General features: G+C 35.2%; 1 protein-coding gene and 1 long non-coding RNA gene across 3 annotated transcripts in view; one reads left to right on the top strand and one right to left on the bottom strand.

Moving 5' to 3' along the window:
* The window catches only part of LOC144979784 (uncharacterized), a 141,369-nt gene that overhangs the window by 28,261 nt on the left and 91,581 nt on the right, over positions 1 to 21,527 (bottom strand). The gene's annotated exons all lie outside the window — the stretch shown is intronic.
* Positions 10,007 to 21,527, top strand: part of LOC144979775 (52 kDa repressor of the inhibitor of the protein kinase-like) — a 71,083-nt gene continuing 59,562 nt past the window's right edge. For both annotated transcript variants that reach the window (XM_078926851.1, XM_078926860.1), the window contains exon 1: positions 10,007 to 10,133. The gene's annotated coding sequence lies outside the window, so the exon portion shown is untranslated. The remainder of the gene's footprint in view (positions 10,134 to 21,527) is intronic.

The raw sequence follows: 21,527 nt of genomic DNA on the forward strand, positions 1-21,527 counted from the left end.
TTTTGGCACCGTGATTGGTATTTAGGTCTCTTACATTGAGCAGAGAGTACTTTTCGATAGATCAGAGTCCTATCCAAAGGATATTTTTTGTTACCATCATTGTTTTAATTTTGTAGCAAGGAGGACGTTAGTGAATATTAATCAAAAGTCCGGCTACAATCAATAGTCTTCAACAGTCGTATTGTCACTTCCTTCCTAATGACGTATGGTAACTTAGTAACACTGGCTCTTAACTATCGGAACAATGGCGGACGCCGTATGAAATATTTCCTCGGCGAGCTTAAACACGTATCCAGAGGGAAAAAAACCATCAATTTGATCATGTATTGCCTTTTACACATTCTGATCACAAGGCATATGAAAAGGGAATGAAAAGTTCTCGCCAGCATGAAGAATTAAAAGTAATGATTTTCTTTGTTTAGAACCAAGATGGCCGCCGTTGCCGGGCGCGTGACATCAGACTATTGAATCCAATTAACATCGCTTTTCCATTTGGTCAAATGAATTCTACTCATGTCAAAAATAAGTGTAACCTTAGACGTTTATGTTAAGAATTAAGAGGGATGCAATGAGAACTAATCAACGAAATTGTGGTCCTTACAAATATAATGAGAGAGTGAGTGAAAATAAGAAAAAAAGAAGGGAGAGATTGAAAAAAAGAGAGAGATAGATATATAGATAAATAGATTGAGAGATAGATAGATTGATACATAGATATATTAATAGATGTAGAAAGATAGAGAAATAGATGAAGAGAGAGGAGAGAGCGACAAGACCTGAGAGAGAGAGAGAGAGAGAGAGAGTGACAGAGAGAGAGAGAGAGAGAGACAAAGAGAGACTTCCCTTTCACACGTTATTTAATTTAATTGGAAAGCCTGTTCTCTTTTTTTGGGGGGAAATTACTTTGCTATAGACAATCATCCTATTTGAAGGATAGTGAGTAATTTCCATAGACATATTGTGGATCCATGGCCTTTTTTCTCTAAAAGACTACGTCAAAAAAACTACACAGTATTAGAATAGTGAGCAAATTCGATTGTCATTTTTCCCCCCTTAAATAATTATAAACTGCGGCAGTGTCCCTAATGATGCTATGCGTTAAATAAAATACGTGGAAGCTTTAAGGATTATAGGTTAATTGTAGATTGACTTCTATGAGAACTAATCACCTAAGTGGCGATCCAAATAATATAACAATAAGACAGATATATATTGAGAGGGTGATAGAGATGAAATGCGAGAGTGTGTCTAAATAGAAAATTGTCCCTACATACAAGCCTATTATATATTTTGGCACCTTGATTAATATTTAGGTCTCTTACATTGAGCAGAAAGTACATTTCAATAGATTAGAGTCCAAGGATATTTTTTGTTACCATCATTTTTTAAATTTTGTAGCAAGGAGGACGTTATTAAATATTAATCACTCAAAGTCCGGCTACAATCAATTAACATCGCTTTTTCGTTTGGTCAAATGAATTCTACTCATGTCAAAAATAAGTGTTACCTTAGACGTTTATGTTAATAATTAAGAGGGACTGCAATGAGAACTAATCAACCAAATGGTGGTCCTTAAACAAAAATAATGAAAAAGTGAGTGAAAATGTCAAAAAAAAAGAAGAAAGAGATTGAAAAAGAGATAGAGATAGATATTTAGATAGATAGATTGACAGATAGATCGATTTATATATAGATATATTAATATATGGAGAATGATAGATAGAGAAATAGAAGAAGAGAGAGGGAGAGAGGGACAAGACTTGATAGAGAGAGAGAGGGTGAGAGAGAGAGAGAGAGACTTCCCTTTCACACGTTATTTAATTTTATTGGAAATCCGGATCTCTTTTTTTTGCGGAAATTACTTTGCTATAGACAATCATCCAATTTAAAGGATAGTGAGTACTTTCCATAGACATATTGTGGATCCATGGCCTTTTTTCTCTAAAAGACTACGTCAAACAACTACACAGCATAAGATTAGTGAGCAAATTCGATTGTCATTTTTACACCGTTTAAATAATTATAAACTGCGGCAGCTCCCTAATGATGCTATGCGTTAAATAAAATACGTGGAAGCTTTAAGGATTATAAGTTAATTGTAGACTGACTTCTATGAGAACTAATCACCTAAGTGGCGATCCGGATAATATAACAATGAGAAAGATATATATTGAGAGGGGATAGAGAGGAATAGAGAGACTGTCTAAAAAGTAAATTTTCCCTACATACACACTAATTATATATTTTGGCACCGTGATTGTTATTTAGGTCTCTTACATTGAACAGAAAGTACTTTTCAATAGATTAGAGTCCTGTCCACAGGATAATTTTTGTTACCATCATTGTTTTAATTATGTATCAAGGAGGACATTAGTGAATATTAATCGCTCAAAGTCCGGCTACAATCAATTAACATCGCTTTTCATTTGGTCAAATGAATTCTACTCATGTCAGAAATAAGTGTGACCTTAGACGTTTATGTTAAGAATTAAGAGGGATGCAATGAGAACTAATCAACCAAACGGTGGTCCTGAAACAAATATAATGAGAGAGTCAGTGAAAATAAGAGAAAAGAAGAGAGATATTGAAAAAGAGATAGATATAGATATATAGATAGATAGATTGACAGATAGATAGATTGATATATAGAATATATTAATAGATGTAGAAAGATAGATAGAGAAAAAGATGTTGAGAGAGGGAGAGAGCGACAAGACGTGAGAGAGAGAGTGAGAGAGAGAGAGAAAGAGAGAGAGAGAGAGAGAGAGAGACAAAGACAGACTTCACTTTCACGCGTTATTTAATTTAATTGGAAATCCGTGTCTCTTTTTTTAGCTGAAATTACTTTGCTACAGACAATTATCCTATTTAAAGGATAACAAGTAATTGTCATATATTGTAGATCCATGGTCTTTTTTCTCTAAAAGACTACGTCAAAAACTACACAGTATAAGAATAGTGAGCAAATTCGATTGTCATTTTTACACCCTTTAAATAATTATAAACTGCGGCAGTGTCCCTAATGATGCTATGCGTTAAATAAAATACGTGGAAGCTTTAAGGATTATAGGTTAATTGTAGACTGACTTCTATGAGATATAATCACATAATTGGCGATCCGGATAATGTAACAATGAGAAAGATATATATTGAGAGGGGATAGAGAGGAATAGAGAGACTGTGTCTAAATAGTAAATTTCCCCTAAATACAAACTTATTATATATTTTGTCATCGTGATTGGTATTTAGGTCTCTTACATTGAGCAGAAAGTACTTTTCAATAGATTAGAGTCCTGTCCAAAGGATATTTTTTGTTACCATCATTATTTTAATTTTGTAGCAAGGAGGACATTAGTGAATATCAATCACTCAAAGTCCGGCTAAAATCAATTAACATCGCTCTTTCATTTGGTCAAATGAATTCTACTCATGTCAAAAATAAGTGTAACCTTAGACTTTTATGTTAAGAATTCAGAGGGACTGCAATGAGAACTAATCAACCAAATGGTGGTCCTTAAACAAATATAATGAGAGAGTGAGTGAAAATGTGAAAAAAGAAGAGAGAGATTGAAAAAGAGATAGAGATAGATATATAGATAGATAGATTGACAGATAGATAGATTGATATATAGATATATTAATAGATGGAGAAAGATAGATAGAGAAATAGTTGAAGAGAGAGGGAGAGAGCGACAAGACCTGAGAGAGAGAGAGAGTGACAGAGAGAGAGAGAGAGAGAGAGAGAGAGAGAGAGAGAGAGAGAGAGAGAGAGAGAGAGACAAAGAGAGACTTCCCTTTCACACGTTATTTGATTTAATTGGAAAGCCGGGTCTCTTTTTTTTTGCGGAAATTACTTTGCTATAGACAATCTTCCTATTTAAAGGATAGCGAGTAATTTCCATAGACATATTGTGGATCCATGGCCTTCTTGCTCTAAAAGACTACGTCAAAAACCTCAAGTTTCAAGTTTATTCAATATTAGGCTTTCGCCAATAAATCAACAATTTGATGCCAACATACATGAAAGTGGGAAAAAAAAGGTAAATGGAACCAAAAAATAAACTGATACACCACACAAAAATACACGAATGGTAATAACATCAATACGTTCAATAAATAATAATAATAATATGATGAAAATAATAATAATGATAATAATAATAATAATAATAAATAATAATAATAATAATAATAATAATAATAATAATAATAATGAAAATAATAATAATAATAATATAATAATAATAATAATAATAATAATAATAATAATAATAATAATAATAATAATAATAATATAATAATAATAAATAATAATAATAATAATAGTAATAATAACAACAACAACAATAAGAAAAGAAGAAGAAGAAGAAGAAGAAGAAGAAGAAGAAGAAGAAGAAGAAGAAGAAGAAGAAGAAGAAGAAGAAAGAAGAAGAAGAAGAAGAAGAAGAAGAAGAAGAAGAAGAAGAAGAAGAAGAAGAAGAAGAAGAAGAAGAAGAAGAAGAAGAAGAAGAAGAAGAAGAAGAAGAAGTAGAAGAAGAAGAAGAAGAAGAAGAACAACAACAACAAGAATATCAATAATAATAACAATAATAATATTACCATAATCCCCACACCCCAATCATCACCGTTACCACCACCACCATTACCATTATCACTACCACTATCACCATCACTTTTACATTTCCAATCAGTTTTTCTCATTTAAAAAAAATAAAAATAAAAAATAAATAAATAAATAAATAATAATAATAATAATAATAATAATAATAATAATAATAATAATAATAATAATAATAATAATAATAATAATAATAATAATAATAATAAATAATAAAATATTGATACCCATCACAACAGACCTCCTCACTACCACGAAAATTCCCGTAGTACTACGGCTAAATCCCGGGCTGGATATAATAAAGGTTTTTAATTAAATGTCATTTCTTGAAAACGAAGTTCTGGTGCCAGAGCTATCACATAGAGTTAATATTTTTCCCCACGCATTATAAGGACAAACTGGTGGTTTTTAAGGGTAGTTAAAATGTCTACGATGTTATTTACCCTGAAAACTACTTATTACATTTTCCTATTTCAAGTAGGCAGGTCTGCCATGATAAGTATCAGTTCCATAGTCAAAATAAGACAAACAGAAATTGTAATGATTGAGGTTCTAAGGGTTGAATGAGAAATTTATTGTAACCTGTATGAAAGATGTATGAATGCCAATTATGAACAAAGGAATGTAACCATGTATATATTTTAGTGTATATTAGTAAAGTAAGAATTATTTCCCTTGAATCTTTATATCCCGCTATTTAGTCAATTATAGTTATTTCCCCTTTTTGTCTACATGTATATATAAACAGTTACAGGAAGTAAATAAAATCATTGTTCACAAGTGCTTACAAGAGTCTTCAGAGTTTTTCTTCATTTCACCACGTTGGCTATCCAGAGCCATCAGGCTATCCAGAGCCTTGAACATAACATTTGGCGACGAGGATAAAACCTACAACATCTTATTTCTATTCTCATGAAGGTATTTTTCTAGTGTCATAATTTTCAAGATGTCTAGTTTATTTGGCAATATCAGTGAGTTCAATGCTTCAAAAGAAACAATTTCAGACTATTTAGACCATCTGTCATTTTACCTAGATGCTAACCAAATTGAAGAAGACCACAAAAGGAGAGACATTTTAATCACAGTTATTGGATCATCACAATTTAGATTATTAAAAAATTTAGCAGCTCCAAACAATTTAAGAGAATTAACATTTGACCAAGTTTGCAAATTACTTACAGATCATCATGAACCCAAACTTCCAAAATATTTACAAAGAGCTAAATTCGATCAGAGAACAAGACATCATAATGAAACTGTGCCCGCATTCATTGCTGCTCTACGACATTTGGCTGAACATTGCGAATTTGGAAATTCCCTAAGTGAAAGACTATGTGAAAAATTTGTAACCGGCATAAACGACGAAAGAGTTCAGCGAAGACTATTAATAGAACCTGATTTAAATTTAGAAAAAGCTGTGAAATTATCCTCTTCAATTTTGCAAGCCCATTCTGGTGCTAAGGAGCTAAATCATGCTGCAGACCTCAACTTCAGTAAGCAAATGCCTAAAGGTAATTTTTCAACAACTTCAAGACCCCCCAGCACAAATTCTAGACCGCATGGCACAACATATCCACATGGTGCTACTCCCAGATCTACTTCTCGTTCACATAACTCAACGCCCCAACATCCTCAACGTAGTAACCAACAACAACAACAACGTCGACAACCATGCTATGGATGTGGTGGACCACATTCTCGACATCAATGCAGATTCCGTTATGAAACCTGTTATAAATGCAACAAGATAGGTCATATCGCTAAAGTGTGTCGTGCTAATACCTCCATTCATCAAGAACGACGACTGCAACACCAGAAAAACCATCTTCTTCAAGAGACCGATGACGACAACCAAATTAGTGGGAATTTTGAAGATCTACATTTATACAACATTTCAAAATCTAAATTAAACCCCATCAGCATAGACTTGATCATCAACAACCGCCCTATCTCATTCCAGCTTGACACTGGTGCTGCACTCAGCGTAATCTCCTACAATGACTACCAACTCTTCTTCGCCGAGACCCCGATCAAACCGAGGACCTGCTCACTGCAAACTTACACTGGAGAAAAAGTCAAAGTTCGTGGTGAGATAATAGTCAGTGTTTCGTATGACAATTCAGTTCATAATTTACCATTACTCATTGTAGAAGGAGAGGGGCCGCCCTTATTCGGTAGAAACTGGCTAGATAACATGCAGTTAAAATGGAATGAAATTTTCACCATCAGATCCACACCCCAATCACCCTCGCTTCAAAGTGTTCTTGACAAATTTAGTAATGTTTTTGGTGACAACGGCAAATTAAAAAATCACGAAGTCAAAATTCAATTGAAACCAGATTCGGTCCCAAAATTTTCGAAAGCCAGGCAACCTCCTTTTTCTCTTAGGGAAGGGATAGAAACAGAGATTACAAGATTAGAAAATAATGGGATAATCAAAAAAGTGCAATTTTCTGACTGGGCCACCCCGGTTGTTCCAGTAAAGAAGAGAGATAATTCTATTAGATTGTGTGGTGATTACAAAACAACAGTAAACAAATGTATTGAAAACGACAAGCACCCCATTCCTAGAACAGAGGATCTACTCGACAAACTTTCCGGTGGCGAGAAGTTCACGAAGATCGATTTTTCAAACGCTTACAATCAACTGCCTTTAGACAGTGAGTCGCAAAAACTTACAACAATCAACACTCACAAAGGTTTATTCCAATATCAACGTCTGTGTTTCGGGTTGAGTTCGAGTCCCGGTTTATTTCAACGAGTCATGGACTCACTCTTCAAAGACATACCTCAGTGCTGCGTTTACTTTGACGACCTCTTCATCACAGGAAAAGACGACCACGAACATTTGAAGACTTTGGAGCGTGTGCTCAACATAATTCGAGACAATGGATTGTCCATTCGGCAGGAAAAATGTCAATTTCTCTCTGACTCTATCACATTCCTGGGATACCGACTCGATAAACAAGGATTACATCCCTTAGACAACAAGGTCAAGGCGATCGAAAAAGCTCCGCGTCCCAATTCAGTGACAGAACTCAAATCCTTTCTTGGACTGGTAAACTATTATTCCAAATTTATTCCTGATTTCTCTAATATGCTTGCTCCATTATACAAACTACTCAGTAAAGATGTTCCTTGGCACTGGTGTAAGGTGCAAGACCAAGCTTTTAAAAACGCAAAGTCTTGCATCACATCAGATCGTGTTTTGTTGTTGTTTGATTCTAACATGCCCATCATTCTCACTTGTGATGCTTCTCCTTACGGAGTTGGCGCAGTTTTATCACAAATTGACAACGATGGCCATGAACGCCCTGTGGCTTTTGCTAGTAGAACTTTGAATAGTGCAGAGAAGAATTATTCTCAATTAGACAAAGAAGCTTGTGCGCTAGTGTTTGGTGTGAAACGCTTTCACAAATACATTTATGGACATGACATAACTATATTCACAGACCATAAACCCTTACTTGGTTTATTGGGTGAGCATAAAGCCTTACCTGAGCACGCTTCGGCTCGTATGCAACGTTGGGCAATATTGCTGGCTGGCTACAGCTATCAATTAAAATTTCGCCCAGGAAAGGACAATAACGCAGATGCGCTTAGCAGACTGCCATTAGACGAGTCGGAACCTAGCGTAATTCCGATAGAAATTGAATCCCTATTCAATTTGCTAGAGAAACTGCCTATCACTTCAGAACAAATCAGAAACGAAACTAGGAGAGACCCCATTCTAAGCCAAGTTTGTGACAAAGTAGTGAATGGTTGGCCTGAACAAAGTGTAAATGAGGATCTACGGCCATTTAAAGTTCGTGAGCACGAACTGAGCATTGAAAACAATTGCTTACTTTGGGGCACTCGTGTTGTAATTCCACGCAGTTTGCAGCGTGATGTGTTGAAGCTACTCCATGATACACATGTGGGAATTGCTAGGATGAAGGCACATGCTCGTGAATGGGTTTGATGGAGCAAAATTGATTCGGACATAGAACAAGCAGTAAAATCCTGTTATCAGTGCCAACTGCACGGCAGGCAGCCTCCTAAGGCGCCATTACACCCTTGGGTGTGGCCTGAAGAACCATGGGAAAGGATTCATATGGACTTTGCCGGACCATTTCTCGGCAAAATGTTCCTGATAATCTCAGATGCTCATTCTAAGTGGATAGAAGTAAAAATCATGAACAAGATCACTGCCACTGAGACTATTATGGAACTCCGTGATGTGTTTTCCTCTATGGGTCTCCCAAAATTTGTTGTCACGGACAATGGTCCCACGTGGATTTCATCACAATTTTCTCAATTCATGTTGGCCAATGGGGTAAAACACATCACGGTGTCGCCATACCAGCCATCATCGAATGGCCTGGCAGAACGCGCTGTACAGACTTTCAAGCGGGCGATGGTAAAAATTTCAAAAGGCACGCTAGCAGAGAAAGTGCTCAGATTTCTCACGAAATATCGAAATACTCCCCATAGCACTACCGGAAAGTGTCCTTCTGAGCTGATATTTGGTCGTAAAATTCGCACCCATTTCGATCTTTTGCATCCTTCGCTTGGAAGTCATGTGCGTACTCAGCAATTAGCACAAAAAAGCGCTCACGATCAACATGCCCGTGATCGGGATGTTGGCATGGACGATCATGTGTTCGTCAGGGCGTATAACAGTTCTAGTAAATGGATACCAGGTGTCGTGGTTGACAAAACTGGACCATTATCTTTCAGAGTCAGCACTCAAAATCATGGTGTGGTGCGCAGGCACCAGGACCAAGTTAGAACACGCACGTGTTCTGATAGCGATAATGATACTGATACCAATGCACCGGGCCTAGTCAATTCTAGCATAGGGGAGGAAAATGACAGAACTTGTACATACGATAGTGTCGATGATACTACTGAACCTTGTACAATTGAGTCTGCGTGTACAGGTGATAGTCCCAATCCCAATGATACTACGTCTGCATCTCAACCTTGTGTAAATGAGTCTCTGCCGCTACCATTGCGTAGGGCTAAGCGCACAATTAAACAACCAGAGAGGTTGGATTTATAATTTTCATTGCTTTCTTTAATTCTTTTGGTTTTTCTTGTTTTGTTGTATATAGTTAAAACTAAAGGAGGAGGAATGTAATGATTGAGGTTCTAAGGGTTGAATGAGAAATTTATTGTAACCTGTATGAAAGATGTATGAATGCCAATTATGAACAAAGGAATGTAACCATGTATATATTTTAGTGTATATTAGTAAAGTAAGAATTATTTCCCTTGAATCTTTATATGCCGCTATTTAGTCAATTATAGTTATTTCCCCTTTTTGTCTACATGTATATATAAACAGTTACAGGAAGTAAATAAAATCATTGTTCACAAGTGCTTACAAGAGTCTTCAGAGTTTTTCTTCATTTCACCACGTTGGCTATCCAGAGCCATCAGGCTATCCAGAGCCTTGAACATAACATAACTTTTATTTTAATCAATAATCCATACAATTTGATGACAACAGACATGAGAGTGAGGAAAAAAGGTAAATGAAACCAAAGCATAAAATGATACCATAAATAATCATAAAAATACAACATTGTAATACCACCAATACTTAAAATAATAGTAATAATAATAATAATAATAATAATAATAAGAATAATAATAATAAGAATTGTAAAAATAACATAAGCGCCACAGCAATAATATCTAGTATTGTATTTGTAAATGAGGACCACGCTTATATCCCTTTCGTTGACAATTAAGAAGATAGGGATTATATCATGGTAATTCTGTTTTGGATAATAAATTTATTGACTTTTAGTAATAATAGGTGCTCCAAAATGCTTTGGTCTGGGTGATCTTTATCTTCGGGGAAATTCCAACATAATCAATAGCCCACCACTTATATAACACATTTCTATCGTTGATTAAAGTTCTAGAAGAATGGGATCTTGCGAACATTGCCTAGAAGTTACAGACATATTAGTTTAACGTATTTTTTGGTAGAATTACAGAATTAATTCCCAAAGACAAATACTTGAATCTTTTAGAATATCACAAACATTTAAGTAATTTTCCGTACTGATATAGTCTAGAGCGAAACAAGCTTGCGTACTTCAATTATTCCATGTCAAGGGTTGGTTTCTGTGTTTTTAAGAATTTTACGGCGTTTGTGACGCATTGAAAGAACAGAAAATGTATAAGGTAGTCTAAAAGTATACTTTTCTCAAAGACACCCGAGGATAAATAGGCAAAGGTAAATGGTGCGGATAGGGCACCAAGAGCACCCCTCGGTGTACTTAGATTGAAATCGCTTAGAAGTCAAAGATACAAGCAAAGAGTATTAACAAGTGAACTACAACACTTCTTTTACAAATCACATCAAAACAGAAGAACCAAGAAAGAAAAAAATATATATATAGATATATATATATATCTATATATATATATATATATATATATATATATATATATATATATATATATATATATATATATATATATGGTTATACACTGGTTATGATATCAATGCTGATAATAACAACAACAACAACAGCAACAATAATAATAATAACATTTATAATAACAATAATAATAACAACAATAATAATAATAACAATAATAATAATAATAATAACAATAATGACAATAATAATAACAATAATAACAACAACAATAAGCCAATTGTGCAATCGCAACTAATCTTTATCATGGTAAACTATTATACAATATTTTAATATCAATGCCCAATTCCCCCCCCCCCCCCCACCCCACTTTCTCACACAAATACACACTCACACACACACACATACTTATATATATATATATATATATATATATATATATATATATATATATATATATAACATGTCATATTTTGTATAATATACCACATCTTAGTATCAGAACTGCAGTTACTAAACAGACAAAAACAAATGAAAACAAACAAACAATCGCATTATTCTCTCTATCATCAATTTTAATAAGTTTTCCTTGCCGTGGAAACCACAATTATACTTGTAAATATTTCTTGTGTTCGATCTGTACCTTAAAACAAAGTCTACCTAAATCACCTTGCTGTCTACTGTCTCTGCATTTCAAAAATTTGATAAATTCAAACATACTTGGTTTATTTTTCAGTTTTTTCCGGCAGGCAATTTCTTCTCTCTTGCGTATACCTCGAACATTCAATTAGACAATGGTATTCGTCTTCTATTACGTCACAAGTAGGACATTTACGATCATTTCTATCTACTTTTCTTGTGCCCCATCTACCCCTTTCTATATAAAACAAATGAGAACTCAATCTGATTTTTGAGATGGCAACTCTGTAAGATTTATTACACAGTTTCATATATGGTTCTAACTCAAAGGTGTCTTTAATGTGTTTATACAGCCGTCCAGACGTCGTTTACACAGTATAAGAATAGTGAGCAAATTCGATTGTCATTTTTACACCCTTTAAATAATTATAAACTGCGGCAGTGTCCCTAATGATGCTATGCGTTAAATAAATTACGTGGAAGCTTTAAGGATTATAGGTTAATTGTAGACTGACTTCTATGAGAACTAATCACCTAAGTGGCGATCCGGATAATATAACAATGAGAAAGATATATATTGAGAGGGGATATGGAGGAATAGAGAGACTGTGTCTAAAGAGTAAATTTTCCCTACATACAAACTAATTATATATTTTGGCACCGTGATTGGTATTTAGGTCTCTTACATTGAGCAGAAAGTACTTTTCAATAGATTAGAGTCCTGTCCAAGGTATATTTTTTGTTACCTTCATTATTCTAATTTTGTAGCAAGGAGGACGTTAGTGAATATTAATCAAAAGTCCGGCTACAATCAATTAACATCGCTTTTTCATTTGTTCAAATAAATTCCATTCATGTCAAAAATAAGTGTAACCTTAGACGTTTATGTTAAGAATTAAGAGGGACTGCAATGAGAACTAATCAACCAAATGGTGGTCCTTAAACAAATATAATGAGAGAGGGAGTGAAAATAAGAAAAAAGAAGGGAGAGATTGAAAAGAGATAGAGATAGATATATAGATAAATAGATTGACAGATAGATAGATTGATATATAGATATATTAATAGATGGAGAAAGATAGATTGAGAATTAGATAAAGAGAGAAGGAGAGAGCGACAAGACGTGAGAGAGAGAGAGAGAGAGAGAAAGAGAGAGAGAGAGAGAGAGATAAAGAGAGACTTCCCTTTCACACATTATTTAATTTAATTGGAAAGCCGGGTCTCTTTTTTTTTGCGGATATTACTTTGCTATAGACAATAACTCAATCTGATTTATGATAGATGGAACTTCCTTAAGAATTTATTGAGATTCATGCTTATTTCTCTAACCAAGGCTAATCGTCAAAAACTCACGTCTTACCAGTATAGAATAGTGAGCAAATTGATTGTCATTTTTCCCCCCCCCCACCCTTAAATAATTATAAACTGCGGCAGTGTCCCTATTGATGCATCGTTAAATAAATTACGTGGAAGTTTAAGGATTATAGGTTAATTTAGACTGACTTCTATGAGAACTAATCACCTAGTGGCGATTCGGATAATATAACAATGAGAAAGATATATATATTGAGAGGGGATAGGAGAAAGAGAGTGTGTCTAAAGAGTAAATTTTCCCTACATACAAACCTAATTATATATTTTGGCACCGTGATTGGTATATTAGGTCTCTTACCATTGAGCAGAAAGTACTTTCAATAGATTAGAGTCCTGTCCAAGGATATTTTTTGTTACCATCATTATTTAGATTTTGTAGCAAGGAGGACGTTATGAATATTAATCAAAAGTCCGGCTACAATCAATTAACATCGCTTTTCATTTGTTCAAATGAAATTCTATCTGTCAAAAATAAGTGTAACCTTAGACGTTTATGTTAAGAATTAAGAGGGACTGCAATGAGAACTAATCAACCAATGGTGGTCCTTAAACAAATGATATGAGAGTGAGGAAAATTAAAAAAAAGAAGGAGAGATTGAAAAAGAGATAGAGTAGATATATAGATAATAGATTGACAGATAGATAGATTGATTATAGATATATTAATAGATGGAGAAGATGGATAGAGAATTAGATAAGAGAGAGAGAGAGCGACAAGACGTTGAGAGAGAGAGAGAGAGAGAGAGAGAGAGAGAGAGAGAGAGAAAAGAGAGACTTCCCTTTCACACATTATTTATTTAATTGGAAAGCCGGGTCTCTTTTTTTTTTTGCGGAAATTACTTTGCTATAGACAATCACCCTATTTGAAGGATAGTGAGTACTTTCCATAGACATATTGTGGATCCATGGCCTTTTTCTCTAAAAGAACGTCAAAAAACTACACAGTATAAGAATAGTGAGCAAATTCGATTGTCAGTTCCCCCATAAATAATTATAAACTGCGGCAGTGTCCCTATTGATGCAATACGTTAAATAAAATACGTGGAAGCTTTAAGGATTATAGGTTAATTGTAGACTGACTTCTATGAGAACTAATCACCTAAGTGGCGATCGGATAATATAACAATGAGAAAGATATATATTGAGAGGGTATAGAGAGAAAGCGAGATGTGTCTAAAAGTAAATTTTCCCTACATACAAACTATATTATATATTTTGGCACCGATGATTGAGCCCAGAGAAAAGTACATTTCAATAGATTAGAGTCCTGTCCAAGGATATTTTTGTTACCTCATTATTTTAATTTGTAGCAAGGAGGACGTTATTGAATATTAATCACTCAAAGTCCGGCTACAATCAATAACATCGCTTTTCATTTGGTCAAATGAATTCTACTCTGTTCAAAAATAAGTGTAAACTTAGACGTTTATGTTAAGAATTAAGAGGGACTGCAATGAGAACTAATCAACCTAATGGTGGTCCTTAAACAAATGTAATGAGAGAGTGAGCGAAAATGTGAAAAAAGAAGAGAGAGAGATTGAAAAAGAGATAGACGTAGAATATAGATATATAGATTGACAGATAGATAGATTGATTATAGATATATTAATAGATGGAGAAGAGATGAGAATTATATGAGAGAGAGGGAGAGAGCGACAAGACTGAGAGAGAGAGAGGGAGAGAGAGAGAGAGTGAGAGAGAGAGAGAGAGAGAGAAACAACGAGAGACTTCCCTTTCACAGCGTTATTTATTTAATTGGAAAGCCGGGTCTCTTTTTTTTTAGCAGTAATTACTTTGCTATAGTCAATAATCCGTTTAAGGATAGTGAGTAATTTCCATAGACATATTGTGGATCCATGGCCTTCTTGCTCTAAAAGACTAGTCAAAAAACTACACAGTATAAGAATAGTGAGCAAATTCGATTGTCATGTTTAAACCCTTTAATAATTATAAACTGCGCAGTGTCCCTAATGATGCTATGCGTTAAATAAAATACGTGGAAGTTTAAATGATTACAGGTTAATTGGAGACTGACTTCTATGAGAACTAATCACCTAAGTGGGATCCGGATAATATAACAATGAGAAAGATATATATTGAGGGAATAGAGAGAATAGAGAGAGTGTGTCTAAATAGTAAATTTTCCCTACATACAAACTATTATATATTTTGGCACCGTGTATTTAGGCTACATAGCAAAGTACTTTCAATAGATTAGAGTCCTGTCCAAAGGATATTTTTTGTTACCATCATTATTTTAATTTTGTAGCAAGGAGGACGTTATGAATATTAAAAACTCAAAGTCCGGCTACAATCAATAACATCGCTTTTCATTTGGTCAAATGAATTCTACTCATGTCAAAAATAATTATAATCTTCGACGTTTATGTTAAGAAAAAAGAGGACTGCATTGAGAACTAATCAACGAAATGGTGGTCCTTAAACAAATATAATGAGAGAGGGATTTGAAATGAAAAAAGAAGAGAAGATTGAAAAATGAGATAGAGATAGATATATAGATAGATAATTGACAGATAGATAAGATTTATATATTAATAGAGAAAGAGAGATTGAGAATTATATGAAGAGAGAGGGAGAGAGCGACAAGACGTGAGAGAAGAGAGGGGGAGAGAGAGAGAGAGTGAGAGAGAGAGAGAGAGAGAAACAACGAGAGACTTCCCTTTCACGCGTTATTTAATTTAATTGGGAAAGCCGGGTCTCTTTTTTTTAGCAGTAATTACTTTGCTATAGTCATATATCCTGTTTAAAGGATAGTGAGTAATTTCCATAGACATATTGTGGATCCATGGCCTTCTTGCTCTAAAAGACTAAGTCAAAAAACTACACAGTATAAGAATAGTGAGCAAATTCGATTGTCATGTTTAACCCTTTTAATAATTATAAACTGCGCAAGTGTCCCTAATGATGCTATGCGTTAAATAAAATACGTGGAAGTTTAAATGATTATAGTTAATTGTAGACTGACTTCTATGAGAACTAATCACCTAAGTGGCGATCCGGATAATATAACAATGAGAAAGATATATATTGAGAGGGTAATAGAGATGAATAGAGAGAGTGTGTCTAAATAGTAAATTTTCCCTACATACAAACTTATATATTTTTGGCACCGTGGTTGGCATTTAGGTCTTTTACATTGAGCAAAAAGTACTTTTCAATAGATTAGAGTCCTGTCCAAATGATATTTTTTGTTACTATCATTGTTTTAATTTTGTAGCAAGGAGGACGTTAGTGAATATTAATCACTCAAAGTCCGGCTACAATCATTTAACATTGCCTTTTCATTTGGTCAAATGAATTCTACTCTTGTCAAAAAAAAGTGTAACCTTAGACGTTTATGTTAAGAAATAAGAGGGACTGCAATGAGAACTAATCAACGAATGATGGTCCTTAAACAAATATAAAAAGAGATTGAGTGAAAATGAGGGAAAAAAAAGAGAGATTGAAAAACAGATAGAGATAGATATATAGATAGATAGATTGACAGATAGATAGATTGATATATAGATATATCAATTGATGGAGAAAGATAGATAGAGAAATAGATAAAAAGAGAGGGAGAGAGCGACAAGACGTGAGAGATCGAGTGAGAGAGAGAGAGAGAGAGAGAGGAGAGAGAGAGAGAGAGAGAGAGACTTCCCTTTGACACGTCATTTAAGTTAATTGGAAATCCGGATCTCTTTTTTTAGCTGAAATTACTTTGCTATAGACAATCATCCAATTTAAAGGATAGCAAGTAATTTCCATAGACATATTGTGGTTCCATGCCTTCTTGCTCTGAAAGACTACGTCAAAAAACTAAACAGTATAAGAATAGTGAGCAAATGCGATTGTCATTTTTACAGCCTTTAAATAATTATAAACTACGGCAGTGTCCCTAATGATGCTAAGCGTTAAATAAAATACGTGGATGCTTTAAGGATTATAGGTTAATTGTAGACTGACTTCTATGAGAACTAATCACCTAAGTGGCGATCCGGATAATATAACAATGAGATATATATTGAGTGGGTAATAGAGATGAATAGAGAGAGTGTGTCTAAATAGAAAATTTTCCCTACATACAAACTTATTATATATTTTGGCACCGTGATTGGTATTTAGGTCTCTTACATTGAGCAAAAAGTACTTTTCAATAGATTAGAGTCCTGTCCAAAGGAAATTTTTGTTACCATCATTGTTTTAATTATGTAGCAAGGAGGACGTTAGTGAATATTAATCGCTCAAAGTCCGGCTACAGTCCATTAACATCGCTTTTTCATTTGGTCAAATGAATTCTACTCTTGTCAAAAATAAGAGTAACCTTAGACGTTTATGTTAAGAAATAAGAGGGACTGCAATGAGAACTAATCAACGAAATGGTGGTCCTTAAACAAATATAAAAAGAGAGTGAGCGAAAATTAGAAAAAAAAGAGAGATATTGAAAAAGAGATAGAGATAGATATATAGATAGATAGATTGACAGATAGATAGATTGATATATAGATATATTAATAGCTGGAGAAAGATAGATAGAGATATAGATGAAATAAGAGGGAGAGAGCGACAAGACGTGAGATAGAGAGTGAGAGAGAGAGAGAGAGAGAGAAGAGAGACAAAGAGAGACTTCCCTTTCACACGTTATTTAATTTAATTGGAAATCCGGTCTCTTTTTTTAGCTGAAATTACTTTGCTACAGACAATTATCCTATTTAAAGGATATCAAGTAATTTTCATAGACATATTGTGGATCCATGGCCTTTTTTCTCTAAAGACTACGTCAAAATCTAAACAGTATAAGAATAGTGAGCAAATTCGATTGTCATTTTTACACCCTTTAAATAATTATAAACTGCGGCAGTGTCCCTATTGATGCTATGCGTTAAATAAAATACGTGGATGCTTTAAGGATTATAGGTTAATTGTAGACTGACTTTATGAGAACTAATAACCTAAGTGGCGATCCGGATAATATAACAATGAGAAAGATATATATGAGAGGTATAGAGATGAATAGAGAGAGTGTGTCTAAATAAATTTTCCCTCCATACAAACTTATTATATATTTTGGCACCGTGGTTGGTATTTAGGTCTCTTACATTGAGCAGAAAGTACTTTTCAATAGATTAGAGTCCTGTCCAAAGGATATTTTTTGTTACCATCATTATTTTAATTTTGTAGCAAGGAGGACGTTAGTCAATATTAAAAACTCAAAGTCCGGCTACAATCAATTAACATCGCTTTTTCATTTGGTCAAATGAATTCTACTCATGTCAAATATAAATATAATCTTAGACGTTTATGTTAAGAAAAAAGAGGGACTGCATTGAGAACTAATCAACGAAATGGTGGTCCTTAAACAAATATAATGAGAGAGGGAGTGAAAATGAGAAAAAAGAAGAGAGAGATTGAAAAAGAGATAGAGATAGATATAAAGATAGATAAATTGACAGATAGATAGATTTATATATATATATATATTCATAGATGGAGAAAGATAGATAGAGAAAAAGATGAAGAGAGAGGGAGAGAGCGACAAGTCGTGAGCAGAGACGCCAACTTTAAATTTGGCTCACAGGAGTTTCAGCCACCACTCGTAGGAATTTCAATGCCGAAAGAGGAATTTCCGCGCACAAAAAAAAAAAAGGAATTCGAATGGTATTTGGCATTGTGTTTACATATTGTATAGATCTAAATAGATAACTGATTAGAATTACATTATGATACATAAACACATTGCAAATTACAATCCCACAAAGTTTCCTTATTTCAAATGAAGTAAAGCGTCAAAACCTAATGGTAGAGATTGTAGTACTGATGGTAGTGAGGATGATGTGGTGTTGGTGGTTGTAGTAATAGTGGTAGAGATGATGAAGATGTGATAGTGGTTGATGTTGTAGATGTAGTGGTAGTGATGATGATATGGTGGTGGTGGTATAGTGGTTGTAGTAGTTGTGGTCGTGATGATAATGATGTGGTGGTGGTTGTAGTAGTGGTGGTAGTGATGTTGATGTGGTGGTGATGGTGGTTGTAGTACAAATGGTAGTGATGATGATGTGGTAGTGGTGGTTGTAGTAGTAGTCGTGGTAGTGATGATAATGTGGTGGTGGTGGTTGTAGTAGTACTGGTCGTGATGATAATGTGGTGCTAGTGGTTGTAGTTGTAGTGGTAGTGATGATGATGATGATGATGATGCTGATGCAGTAGTGGTTGTTGTTATAGTAGTAGTAGTAGTAGTAGTAGTAGTAGTAGTAGTAGTATAGTAGTAGTAGTAGTAGTAGTAGTAGTAGTAGTAGTAGTAGTAGTAGTAGTAGTAGTAGTAGTAGTAGTGGTGATGATGATGATGATGTGGTGGTTGTAGTAGCAGTGGTAGTGATGATGATGATGTGGTGGTGGTGGTTGTGGTAGTAGTAGTGGTGGTGGTAGTGATGAAGATGACGTGGGTGGTAATTGTAGTAGTAGTGGTAGTGATGATGTGGTGGTGGTTGTAGTAGTATTAGTGGTAGTGATTGATGATGTGGTGTTGGTGGTTGTAGTAGTATTAGTGGTAGTGATGATGTCGGTAATGATGATGTGGTAGTAGTAGTAGTAGAAGTAGTAGTAGTAGTAGTAGTAGTAGTAGTAGTAGTAGTAGTAGTAGTAGTAGTAGTAGTAGTAGTAGTAGTAGTAGTAGTAGCAGTAGTAGTAGCAGTAGTAGTGGTAGTAGTAGTAGCAGTAGTAGTAGTAGCAGTGGTGATGATGATGTGGTGGTTGTAGTAGCAGTGGTAGTGATGATGATGATGTGGTGGTGGTGGTTGTGGTAGTAGTAGTGGTGGTAGTGATGAAGATGACGTGGTGGTTGTACTTGTAGTAGTAGTGGTAGTGATGATGATGATGTGGTGGTGGTTGTAGTAGTATTAGTGGTAGTGATGATGATGATGTGGTGGTGGTGGTTGTAGTAGTATTAGTGGTAGTGATGATGTGGTGGTGGTGGTTGTAGTAGTAGTGGTAGTGATGATGTGGTGGTGGTGGTTGTAGTAGTAGCGGTAATGATGATGTGGTTGTGGTGGTTGTAGTAGTAGTGGTAGTGATGATGTGGTGGTGGTGGTTGTAGTAGTAGTGGTAATGATGATGTGGTGGTGGTTGTAGTAGTATTAGTGGTAGTGATGATGATGTGGTGGTGGTGGTTGTAGTAGTATTAGTGGTAGTGATGATGTGGTGGTGGTGGTTGTAGTAGTAGTGGTAGTGATGATGTGGTGGTGGTGGTTGTAGTAGTAGCGGTAATGATGATGTGGTTGTGGTGGTTGTAGTAGTAGTGGTAGTGATGATGTGGTGGTGGTGGTTGTAGTAGTAGTGGTAATGATGATGTGGTGGTGGTGGTGGTTGTAGTAGTAGTGGTAGTGATGTGGTGGTGGTGGTTGTAGTAGTAGTGGTAATGATGATGTGGTGGTGGTCGTTGTAGTAGTAGTGATGATGATGATGTGGTAGTAGTGGTAGTGATGATGTGATACTGGTGGTTGTAGTAATAGTGGTAGTGATGATGTGATGCTGGTGGTTGTAGTAGTAGTGGTAGTGATGATGATGTGGAGGTGGTGGTGTAGTAGTAGTAGTGGTTGTGATGATGATGTGGAGGTGGTGGTGTAGTAGTAGTAGTGGTTGTGATGATGATGTGGTCGTGGTGGTTGTAATGTTGATGGTGGTACTGTTAGTGATGATGATGATGTGTTGGTGGTGGTTGAAGTAATAGCTGTGGTAATGATGATGATGTGGTGGTGGTGGTGGTGGTTGTAGTAGTAGTAGTAGTAAAAAAAAATTTTATTCTCTATTGTCTTCTGGCACTTTTCTACTCACTTCATATCTTGTTGTTACCAACATAAGTGCCTGCTCCACTCACTTTTCTGAATTAAAAATTCACCCCATACACCGGAGCATACTCAATGTCTCAATCGTTTCTATGTTATATGTTTGTGATGAGAATATTGGCTATTAAGCTTAACTGCTGGTCAAAATTACTTCGCGATGGTGGCGAACGAATCGGCGATCTCAAGAAGTGGGTGAGAGAGGGATCTAGAAATGACTTTGGGTTTGAAACGAATATTTTTGTGTTCGTGGATAGCTCACACGGTAGAGCCACGCTCTCACCTGCCAGGCGGAGTTGTCGTACCAATAAGGTCGCAGGTTCAAACCCCACCACCGCCGCGAAAAAAAAAAATTTTATTCTCTATTGTCTTCTGGCACTTTTCTACTCACTTCATATCTAGTAGTAGTGGTAGTGATGATGATGTGGTGGTGGTTGCAGTAGTAGTAGTGGTGACGATGGTTGTAATACTAGTGGTAATGATGATGATGTGGTAGTTGGAAAGGGGAGGGGGGGGAGGGTATCCTTGGAACAAATTGACCTCACCGGAATTTGACGGAAGTTGCCCGGAGCCCGGAATTTTTTGCTCCAGACCGGAGTTTTTTCCGGTGAAACCGGAGTTTTGGCATCACTGCGTGAGAGAGAGAGAGAGGGGGAGAGAGAGAGAGAGAGAGAGAGA

Source organism: Berghia stephanieae, chromosome 1 (genome assembly GCF_034508935.2).
Source record: "Berghia stephanieae isolate SIO BIC M18660-M18661 chromosome 1, UCSD_Bste_1.3, whole genome shotgun sequence".
Taxonomy (NCBI): domain Eukaryota; kingdom Metazoa; phylum Mollusca; class Gastropoda; order Nudibranchia; family Aeolidiidae; genus Berghia; species Berghia stephanieae.